Genomic DNA, 9,190 nt, shown 5'->3' on the forward strand with positions numbered 1-9,190 from the left:
AGGTCACACTGAACTGTGTACTCACTGCAAACACAAGTATTTGCCTATAATCCCTGAACATAATGACAGCGTCCCAAATAAAATGGAAAAAGCAAGAAAGGAAAAAAAACTAGACTAGTAATTGGATAAATCCCAGATGCTGCACCCAGAACGAGGAGCCTGGATTCTGTACACATAATGAGGTCAGCAGAAAACTTGTAGGGGGGCCGATACACAGCACAGGCATCTTACACTGCTTATGTTCTTTTGATTTTTTTTAAACTTCATTATAACAAAAAGATACAACAAAAATACAAAAATCAGGATGGTCATACTTGACCTTAAGGCCCCTTTCACACTGCCGCGACTTAAAGTCGCGCAATTTCATAGAAAGCCTGTGTAAACTTTAGGTCTATGTTCCACAACTTGCATGAAAGTCGGACCAAGGTAGTACATGGACTAACTTTGAAGTCGGCACGTCTTGAAGTCGCATATATACGAATGGTCATCATTGGAAATCATGAGGAACGACTTGTAACGCGACTTTGCAGTCCCAAGTCGCACCCCTTAGAAAAAAACACAGCATCCTCCTTTATATATTTTCTTCCTCGCTGTCCCCCATTTCTGCAAGGCGTGTGAATTTCCATGCCCTGCATTTCTGTCTACAGCAGGAGCCCCAGACTTTCCAGTACATTTTACAGTCGCAGGCCGAAAATAAAATCTGTTCTATAAATAAAATTTCAATTAAATCAAGGTTTTGGAATCAGCATACGATTTAAAGAGAAAAAAAAACAAAAAACAAAACAACTCACACCACAATTTGAGAACCCCACCTTCTTACAGAGTCTCCATCAGAGCCCCCCTTGTATTTGATTACATGAAAGTCCCTATCAGAGTTCTCCCCTTCCATCAGAACACGTTTCGGTACTAAGCTCCACTTATTCTGTCCGCCGGTGCGCGTAGAGCAGTCTCCTGTCTGCCCCGCCCCCTCTGCGTGTGTCGGTTCTTCTCCCATAGGCGGTGTGACGAGAGGCTTCTGGGTTGGCCGGAGCTGCTGCCAATCATCCCGTGCACTCCCAGAAATGCTCTCAGAGTGCCACCCTCCTAGTAACCAAAGATGCCATGTATGCCCCACCCCCCTGTAATATGCTTCTGCTCCCAACGCGCCCGAGCTACAGGGATCTATTGGTTGGGTACCGATCTATGGTGACACCTGATGTGGGGGGTTCTGATGGGGAACACCGAAAGGGGGACACCTGCTGGGGGGGGACGGGGACTCCAATGAAAACTTCTTAGGGGAGCATCCCTGTGTTTGAGTCATAGCAACATTTGTAAAGGGGAGGGGTTAGTAAGATGGCCACGCCCATATGGGGGCGCCAGCAATAATTCTGCACCCAGGCGCCTGTGACCCTAGGATCGGCCCTGGTGTAGGGCGACTGGTCTCTTCTCCGCCCCCTAGTGTAGTTTCCTGCAGGCAGTCTACGGTGGATTCTGGGTCCCGCCCACAGCTCTGCGCAGCTGGGTTTGCAAAAGGCATTTGGTGCATGCAATGTGGAATAATATTATTATTAATAAATAATTATGCAGCAAGTAAAATGTGAATGAAAATGTTTGTGTTCAGGGTGGATCTTCAATACCTAGCTAGGCAGCCAGGTTTGCCTTGATCTTAGTCTTGTGCTACAAGCGTAATTTTATATATATATATATATATATATACACACACACACACACACACACACACACATATATATATATATATACATACACATACACATATTACACACACGCACGCTACATCAGTCCAGAGTTTCTCAGATCAACACCAACAAAACAGGAAGCCAGGAGAAGTGCAAAATATACCCAGAGCTCACCCCACCCAAACCACAAACCGACCGAGGAAACCCCACATCACTCTTCTGTAACCTCTGCAGAAGAATATAAAAAGACCGCCGTCCCGCCCATCCCCATTCACTACCCTGAAGGGAGGGCACAGGGTCTTGTATAATATTGTGCTCAGGACACAAAAAACACACACACACACACACACACACACACACACACACCTCGCCATCTTATTCTATCCAAAATTGATTTTTTTTTGCCTTCATTTCCATTTTTAAAAACCATTAGAAGAGATGTAATCAACATTACATGAAAAATAAAGAGGAAAAGGTTTGATAGACAAAAGACGAAACTCACTCAGTGTGTGTTCCTCCGGGATTGGTTCAGCTTTTCACCACCTACAAGAAAGAAGAACGGCATTGAGACGTCAGAAACACACGAGCAACACAAACCCGAAATAAAGTCACAATTAAAAAAACACACCAATGAGAAATCAAACAACTTCTATACAGAGAACACCCAACTGGTCACATCATCCCTAAGCAGCTCACGTGTTGAGGACACGCAACCGACACTAAAATCAGATCTCTTTCGAACCAATTATGGAGGACTTCCTTATCATCTAGCGCTCACCTCCCCAGCCTGACTTGTCCCTGGCCTGCCTCTTATTTATTGGATTTCAGTCCTGTCAATCATAGTCACAGAGGATCACATGTGGGGTGTTACCAATGTCAGTCTGAACATAAGTAGAAGCCGGCCTAAGAGTACCCACTCTGGCATCCACCTATTAGGGCATTTTACTATTTGCATAACTCCTCCCAAAAGCCAGCCCACTGTTTGCATCAGGGTTGTGCGCCACACTAAGACCCCTTTCACAGCGTTTTAGCGTTAAAAATGGCGCTATTAAAACGCTCATAAAATGCTCTTCATGCATCTCAATTGACCCTTTCACACCGAGTCCTGCAAGCAGCAGCTTTTGGGCGCTGAAGAAAAAAAAAAAAAAAAAAAAAGCTCCAAAAAACGCCCCTCTCCATTGAAATTAAAGCGGAGGTTCACCCTTTAAAACATTTTTTGACATCACACAAATGCCAGTGTTTTGTTTTTTTTTTGTCAGCACATACCTCTTAATCCCGATTTTCACCTCACGGCGATCCCGCGGGAGTGGGCGTTCCCAAGCACTGCCTGATTGACAGGCTTCCGAACGGCGCATACTGCGCGTCACAGGTTGCCGGAAAAACCCGAACGTCGGTTCGGCTCTATACGGCGCCTGCGCACCGACGTTGGGGTTCTGTCGGCAACCTGTGACGCGCAGTATGCGCCGTTCGGAAGCCTGTCAATCACAGGCAGTGCTTGGGAACGCCCACTCCCGCGGGATCGCCGTGAGGTGAAAATCGGGATTAAGAGGTATGTGCTGACAAAAAAAAAAAAAAAAACACCGGCATTGTGTCGGTAGGATGGCGTGACTTTGTGTGATGTCAAAAAATGTTTTAAAGGGTGAACCTCCGCTTTAATTGAAAGCGCTGTAAAAACGCCTTGCTCTTTCACACTGAGGCGTTGCACTGGCGGGGCGTTGAGAAAAGCCCTGCAAGCAGCATCTTTGGAGCAGCTTTTGGGCGCTGAAAAAAATAAAATAAAAAAACTCTCCAAAAAAACGCCCCTCTCCAATGAAATTAATTGAAAGCGCTGTAAAAACGCCTTGCCCTTTCACACTGAGGCACTGCAAAAACGCCCTCAAACGTTAGGGTCTTAGCGTTGCTTTACCAGCACATTGGGATTGCAGATGAGGCTTCGCTTGAATAACGCCCCAGTGTGAAAGGGGCCTTAGGAGGGTGCGGGATGTGTTCAGTAGGCTCTCTACAGCCCCCTGCAGGCCAATCCCACTAGCTAGGAGCCTGCATTACACATTGAGACGGTAATTAAAAATGAAGATTTAATACTGCTGGGACCAAAATATAAGCAAATTAAACATCAGCTTAAAAACGGCATGCTGGGTAGTGTCAGCATTTTCCACAATTAGCAGTCGCCAGTCCCGCTACCTCCGCTCCATACTGTGTTTATAACGATCTGTCAGACGTCTGTCATCCTGGAGGTACACACAGAGATCCCGATAACATATTTACTTCATTTAATAATCAAGACATTTTTTTTTTCTTCTGGAAAGTAGATGCGGGGCGTTAATACGCGGCGTCCGTCTCTTTACCAGCAATTACTCGGCCGTAGCTGAACAAGTTTTTACAAATTTATTATTACAGGCTTAGTCTTTATTAATCTTGGATCTCAGCGTGGGCAGATCACATCTAATTTCCCCACCTCATTAACGCCGACTTACAGCGCAGCTTTACAGATTAGCTGCAAAATCACGTTATCAGCGAGCTGCCGGGGGCGCTCTTCAAGGGCTTTTCCCATGTTAGCAAAGTGCACATTAGTACAGCCGAGCGCCAGGAAGACTGACAAATACACACCTGACCAAGGGGCTTTAATTCTGCCAGGCCATTGTGATTGCCATGGCTGACCTTTTATTATAAAGCCATCTTCTGCGGCCATCAGTGACATCACCTAGGCTGAGATGATGTCACCTGGAGGAAGCATTTCCTCATCTCCCCTCCTACAGTAATCAGACGAAATGTTGCAACAAGTCACAAGATGAGGGGCTGATCTGTTTGGCGGATCTGTCAAATATTTGTGATGATACAGAAGAGACACTGTAAAGGGGGTGTATCCATTCCCTCCACTCAGGTCTCAGATGACACTCTCTCAGCTTACAGGCTTTGCAGAGTGCAACATCAGATCCCACAACCACATTAAAGGGGATGTAAAAAGTACAATTATTATTTTATTCCTAAATCACTTCCTTTACCTTAGTGCAGTCTTCCTTCACTTACCTCATCCTTAGATTTTGCTTTTAAAGCGGATCTCCACCCTAAAGTGAAGTCGCGCTGATCGGAACCCTCCCCCCTCCGGTGTCACATTTGACACCTTTCAGGGGGAGGGGGGTGCAGATACCTGTCTAAAGACAAGAATTTGCACCCACTTCCGGCCACACGTCATGGGCAAAAGACGGGTTTTTTTCTGACATCCTGTCCATCACCCGTTGTGTGCTGGGAACACTCGGCTCCCAGCACACAGCGAAAGCCAATCGGAGGGCGCAGAGCGACTCGCGCATGCGCCGTAGGGAACCGGGCAGTGAAGCCGGATCGCTTCACTTCCTGGTTCCCTCACCGTGGATGTAGGGGGGAGCAGCAGGCGGACGAGCGATCGCTCGTCCTCTGCTGCGGACGCCGCTGGACTCCAGGACAGGTAAGTGTCCGAATATTAAAAGTCAGCAGCTGCAGTATTTGTAGCTGCTGGCTTTTAAATATTTTTTTTTTGAGCGGACATCCGCTTTAAATGTCCTGATTTCTTCTGAGAAATCCTCACTTCCTGTTCTTCTGTCTGTAACTCCACACCGTAATGCAAGGCTTTCTCCCTGGTGTGGAGTGCAGGAGAGTCAGGACGCTCTCTACATTGCAAATAGAGAAAGTAGCTGTGTGTTAGTGGGCGTCCTGACTCTCCTGTAGTCCAAGGGAGGGGGCAAGCACGACACTCCACACCAGGGAGAAAGCCTTGCATTACGGTGTGGAGTTACAGACAGAAGAACAGGAAGTGAGGATTTCTCAGAAGAAATAAGGACATTTAAAAGCAAAACTCAAAGGATGAGGTAAGTGAAGGAGGACTGCACTAAGGTAAAGGAAGCTATTTAGGGGGGGGGGGGGGGGGAAATTGTACCTTTACAACACCTTAAAAAGCGGATGTCCGCTAAAAAAAAAAAAAAAAATTAAAAGCCAGCAGCTACAAATACTGCAGCTGCTGACTTTTAATATCCGCACACTTACCTGTCCTGGAGTCCAGCGCCGTCCGCAGCAGAGGATGAGCAATTGCTCGTCACTATGCTGCCCCCCCCCCCCCCCATCCTCTGTGAGGGAACCAGGAAGTGAAGTGCTCCGGCTTCACTGCCTGGTTCCCTACGGCGCATGCGCGAGTCGCGACGCACTCTGCTGATTGGCTCCCGCTGTGTTCTGGGAGCCGAGTGTTTCCCATAACACAACGGGGGGGGGACGGGAGGTGACATCCTGCCCGCAGTCTACCCGCAGACTGTGTGGCCCGAAGTGGGTGCAAATACCTGTCTTTAGACAGGTATCTGCACCCCCTCCCCCCTGAAAGGTGTCAAATGTGACACCGGAGGGGGGAGAGGGTTCCGATCAGCGGGAGTTCCGCTTTAAGTCTTTTCGTTTTTAAGTTTGTTGAATAACAGGTTCTATCTATAGCTATAAAAAAAAAAGCGCTAGTCGACCTGCCCGAAACCAGGGAGAGCCGCCTGCATGTAAAAAATGCATGCAAAATGCTTTTTGCACAGTGGCTCAGTGGTTGGCACGTCTGCCTTGCAGCACTGGGGTCCATAAATGGTATTCTAGTCAGGACACCATCTGCATGTTCTCCCTGTGCCTGCGTGGGTTTTCTATGGGAACTCGGGTTTAGTCCCACACACATAAGCCAGGCTGGTACAGGGGCTGGCTTCCTCTTGGCACAGTAGGTTAGGAGTTGGCACTCCTGCCTTGGAGCAATGGGGGTCCCAGGTATAAGGCTCAACCTGGACAATACCTGTATATTCTCCCTGTGCGGGTTTACAAATAAACAAATGTATAATAATTATAATACACACATTTATATATATATATATATATATATATATATATATATATATATATATATATATATATATATAAAATATTTTTAATATACAGAAAAACCTTGGTTTGAGAGTGTTTTGCAAGACAAGCAATTATTTTTTTTTAATAAATTTTGATCTTTTTTTTTATAAATGTGGATCGAAAGACTCGGGGAACTTCATTCTGCCTCGGAGACTTGGCTCGTCTCTCACAATGACCTGAAACGTTTTCATTTCCTGACGGTTAACCACAACCAAACACTTCCCCATTCCCGGCCAGGTACACCCACCACCGCCCTCTTCCTCCATCTACACTTCATACAGGAAGATCGCACCTCGCTGAGCTGCTCTGTAAACCTCTCGGTTATTCCGCATTTTACCAAAATTCACCGATTCTTGAAGCCGTATTAAACCCAAAAATGCATTATATAGCAGCGCACCAATTCTTACATGTGATGTCGGTACTATTTCTCTTTAGGTTTACTTTCTTCTATTTTCATCTGGCCAGTAAGTGTTTTTCAAAAGCACAAGCTCTCCAGCAGAATGTATCAGTTTACAGGTGTGAAGAAAATAGACGTTATTCTGTATTTTCTCATAGGTTTGGTTTTCTTTTAAAAACCCCCTGGACCGATCTGGGTGAAATCTGGATATGTTGGTCCCCCAGATCGGGGCCATGTAATTGTAGGGATACCTTGTGTGGAAAGGGGTGTTCAAACTTTTGGGAAAATTGTGTGCTCTCTGCCTGGAGATAATTGGTTTATTCCTTAACTGATCTCAATGTCTCCCAGGCAGAGAGAGGGCGGGTGTACTATAAAAGCTTGCTGTGGTAAGGTCGTCTGCTACCGTCATGTAAATGAACCTTAGTCTGGCTCTCAAGACACTGTATTGTGTGAATTTCTATTGATGATAAATGTGTATTGGAGGCTCATTAGTACCTATTGTATGCTGTTGTGGGTGGAGTGTGTCATTGTCCATCCGATTACTGCAAGTATACTTTTTGGTGTATATAAAGAGCCTGCCTTCTCAATACCCATTGTATGCTGTTGTGGGTGGAGTGTGTCATTGTCCATCTGATTACTGCAAGTATTCTTTTTGGTGTATATAAGAGCCTGCCTTCTCAATACCCATTGTATGCTGTTGTGGGTGGAGTGTGTCATTGTCCATCTGATTACTGCAAGTATTCTTTTTGGTGTATATAAGAGCCTGCCTTCTCAATACCCATTGTATGCTGCTGTGGGTGGAGTGTGTCATTGTTCATCTGATTACTGCAAGTATTCTTTTTGGTGTATATAAGAGCCTGCCTTCTCAGAGCCTTAGTCTGGCTCTCAAGACACTGTATTGTGTGAATTTCTATTGATGATAAATGTGTATTGGAGGCTCGTTAGTACCCATTGTATGCTGTTGTGGGTGGAGTGTGTGTCATTGTCCATCGGATTACTGCAAGTATTCTTTTTGGTGTATACAAGAGCCTGCCTTCTCAATAAGATGTTCTATGCCATGTACCCTCTTCATGAAGTCTTGGCTGATGTTTGGGGGAATATTCTAACCATTGGGAAGAATCACCCTGGAAACTGCATTCATCTCCACTATCCCTCTACCTCCTATGGTAGCGATAATCACTTAAGCTCCGCAATTGATGGAAAGAAGGCCGCAGTACCATAACCACTGCAGGTCTTAACAACAGGGATGGGACAAACCATGGAAGGGGTGCTTACAATGATCAGCTTTTATGTAAAACCTTAATCCCCCAAAAAAAAAAAAAAGTTTGCTGTAACTGATTATAAAGAGTGAGCTGGAGTTTGGCTTCAATTTAGTTTATTTAAATCTTCTAGAACATTGAACACTCACCTCCCACCGGACTGACATTGTTGCTGTGCCCCTTCATCCAGAGAGGGGGCGCTCTAATACAGTGTTACTGGCCAGATCAGCAGGTGAAATCAAGTTTAAATAAAGAAAACAAAAATGCATCCACCACATCTAATGATTGGTAAGCTGCTATACAAGTACAGTTTTGTTTTGGGATCAATATCACTTTAAGCCGTCCATACACAGAAAGATTTCCCCAGCAGTGTGGATGGAGGAATCTCCAGTGCCGGCCATTGTACTCAGACAGCTGCAGCACCCGGGGCTGTCAGAGTACCCAAATCTGATTGGATGTAGTTGCTGTTCAGCTGACAATTATCCCGCCCCTTCCATTTTCAGATTGAAGAGTATCTGGCCAGAGGGACGCACCCAGAACTGGGTTTCTGCAGCACACATTTATCAGTCACTTTCTACACAGCTTTTCATGCCTTTTATAGAGTTTTCTGCCTATTTTCTACCATGTTATCCGGTCACACTGACACAGACCGCAGTCTTATCAGCAAAGGACAGCTTCCCCCCCCTGGGTATGAAACAGTAACCCTTCCACCAAATAGTCATACATCCGACTGCCAGCCTTGCAGTTGTACAGGCTCCTCTGCTGGACTGAAACGGCTTGTTCCGATTTCACTGCACACTGTGAGCTTCTCACAATGTGCATTAGAAGCTGCAGCAATTCAGATAGAGCTCCCCTCATTTCCTGGCTGAAGGATGTCCAGCATCATCTCGTTCTTTCCTCCCCAGCCTGACTGTCTCTGACCCACCCTTTGCATTTCACTTCTTGCAATCAGGAGGAGCTGGAAA

General features: G+C 45.9%; 1 protein-coding gene across 2 annotated transcripts in view; it reads right to left on the reverse strand.

Annotated features, from left to right (window-relative positions):
- ADD3 (adducin 3) overlaps positions 1-9,190 on the reverse strand; it is a 141,962-nt gene that overhangs the window by 87,215 nt on the left and 45,557 nt on the right. For both annotated transcript variants that reach the window (XM_040361646.1, XM_040361645.1), the window contains exon 2: positions 2,179-2,219. The gene's annotated coding sequence lies outside the window, so the exon portion shown is untranslated. The remainder of the gene's footprint in view (positions 1-2,178; positions 2,220-9,190) is intronic.

The sequence above is a fragment of the Rana temporaria genome, chromosome 8 (assembly GCF_905171775.1).
Source record: "Rana temporaria chromosome 8, aRanTem1.1, whole genome shotgun sequence".
NCBI classification, from domain to species: domain Eukaryota; kingdom Metazoa; phylum Chordata; class Amphibia; order Anura; family Ranidae; genus Rana; species Rana temporaria.